The sequence below is a fragment of the Penaeus chinensis genome, chromosome 4, assembly GCF_019202785.1.
Source record: "Penaeus chinensis breed Huanghai No. 1 chromosome 4, ASM1920278v2, whole genome shotgun sequence".
Taxonomy (NCBI): domain Eukaryota; kingdom Metazoa; phylum Arthropoda; class Malacostraca; order Decapoda; family Penaeidae; genus Penaeus; species Penaeus chinensis.
The window spans coordinates 28004178-28006677 of record NC_061822.1 but is presented as its reverse complement, the minus strand read 5'-3'; the positions used below and the strand labels follow the sequence as shown (position 1 = coordinate 28006677).

Below are 2500 nucleotides of genomic sequence, written 5' to 3'. Positions count from 1 at the left end.
CATCAGTCATCACCAACTTGCGTCTACGTTTCATGAAACAAAACACACGGCTAACATATCATTTATTTAGAGATAATTGTAGGTCTTCTTATTTCTATTATTTTCCTCTCAATTCGCTTTCTTCCGATTCTTTCCTTTCTATTGTCTCGATGCAGTAGGAAGTCAACACCCGTATTTTTTTTTTTTTTTTTTTTTTATCATTATGAAAGTAGGTTAAGAAGTAAAAATAAAATGTCTATTTTCATACATCTTACTATTTCTAGATTTCTTGCTCCTCCTCTCCCCTTTTGCCCGTAAATAAAGATAACGATACAAAACGGAGGGGGAAGAAAACAATAGGTTTTTGCTCGTCCCTTGCTAACCCGTTACTAAAGCATCGACATGCATGACTGTGCAAGTTCAGACAATGGTTTCAGGATCAGAATATATGTGTGTCCTTCTCACTAACACTTCTCTCCTTCCTGTGCGATTCCCTCTACACGTGTTGCAGATGCTGCCTTCCGCGCTGCCGGGCGTACGAGGTCCTTCTAGTGTTTGCTTCACTTTTTCTCCATTCTAGGCTGTGTTTTATTATTATTATCGTTATCATTTCCTTAGTTTGTGTAGATAATAATGGCGTTTTAGCATGAATATTGAAATAAGGGTTTGTGTTACTCGTTTTACCGTGATGTGTGGGCATCGAGACACTGCCAAGGCTGGGATGACGTCACTAAAGCACGAGCGTTGCCATAGCGACGTGTTGGCCCTCACCTAGCTCAGTGTGGCCCCACGGGAGCTACGAGGTGGAAGGGAGGTGAGACTGCTGCGCGCCAGCGGTTGGAGAGACTTGACTTTGCGTTTCTGGAACCTAAAGGGCATTTTGATGCAGAGTCATAATCAAAGAAAAATACCCGAAGTGAGACAGTGTAAGCCCGATATAAGCGTGTGTAAATCAGTGAATTATCCTTGGATATTTTACCTTTAAACGAGGGATAGGTAAGTTATCTGTTTAGTTTTATTATTTGCAATGTATAAACATAAATGCACAGTCAAGCTGTATCATTTTTTTCTATCTACATCTATCGATATATCCATATATATCTATATCTATCTGTCTATCTGTCTATCTATCTATATATAAATGTGTGTGTGTGTGTGTGTGTACATATATATATATATATATATATATATATATGTATGTATATATATATGTGTGTGTATATATATTTATTTATTTATATGTGTGTGTGTATTATATATATATAAATATATATATATATATATATTATACATATATACATATAAATACATACATTCAGACAGACAGATAGATATATAGAAAGATAGATATTAACTTTTATACACACACACACACACACATATATATGTATTAATGTATGTATGTATGTATATGTATACACACACACACACACACACACACACATAATTATGTAACCACATAATTATGTAACCATATATATATATATGTGTGTGTGTGTGTGTGTGTGAGTGTAATTTGCGCATAAATTTCACGTCGGGACAGCCACCATTCCCAAGTTATGCTGGAGACATCTATGCCTGGTTACATAGTTATCCATCTGAGATCCGACGCAGGTTTTTCGGAATAGGTTGGGATGTGGGAGGTCAAGTGAGAGAGAGAGAGAGGGGGGGAGGGGGGAGATGGAGAGGAATGATATTTAGAGGTTTTATATTATATGTCAGTGAATTATATATAAATATGTTATATGTAGATGAATCTTATATAAGAAAAATATAAATAGATATTATATATATAAATATATATATAGATTCTATATATATAAATAAACTATATGTAGGTAAAAAGCTCTAAATCACTATCATCCTCATTATCATAATTATTATAATTATTGATTATTATTATTATCATTATTATTATTAGTAGTAGTATTATTAGTATTATCATCATTATCATTATTATTATTGTTGTTGCTGTGTTGTTGTTATTATTATCATTATCATTAGTATATTTTTTATATAACGATGATTATAATAAACATGGTAATGCATGTAATAATAACGATAATTACTGTAATAATGATAATGATAATGGCAATGATGATAACTGTAATGAAAATAATTGTAATTTTGATGATGGTGATTATGAAAACAATATTGAAAATGTTATGAAAGTAATAACAGCAATAATAATTTGGGAGTGTTTCTTTTATGAATTTATCTGTCTACTAAAATCTAAAGAATAGAAAATAAAATATCGACTTGGAATTATTTGCCGTTATTCGGAGAGCCAGTGGTTAAAAAAAAAAACACCTTGTTCTGAAATACTCTTTTGGGCTTAGATATATATGTACAAGTCCACACACACACACACACACACACACACACACACACACACACACACACACAGACACACACACACTCCCTCCCTCCCCCCTCCCCTCCTCCTCCCCATTCCTCCCTCCATCCCTTCCTCCTCCTCCCTCCATCCTTCCCTCCCCTCCCTCCCCTCCCTTCCTCCTTC

The 2500-nt window shown here is 34.2% G+C and overlaps 1 protein-coding gene across 1 annotated transcript in view; it reads left to right on the top strand.

Annotated features, from left to right (window-relative positions):
- Positions 1-769: 769 nt before the first annotated feature.
- The window catches only part of LOC125024993 (proteoglycan 4-like), a gene marked incomplete in the record, with an annotated part of 47809 nt that continues 46078 nt past the window's right edge, over positions 770-2500 (top strand). The window contains 1 exon segment of the mRNA XM_047612816.1: positions 770-975.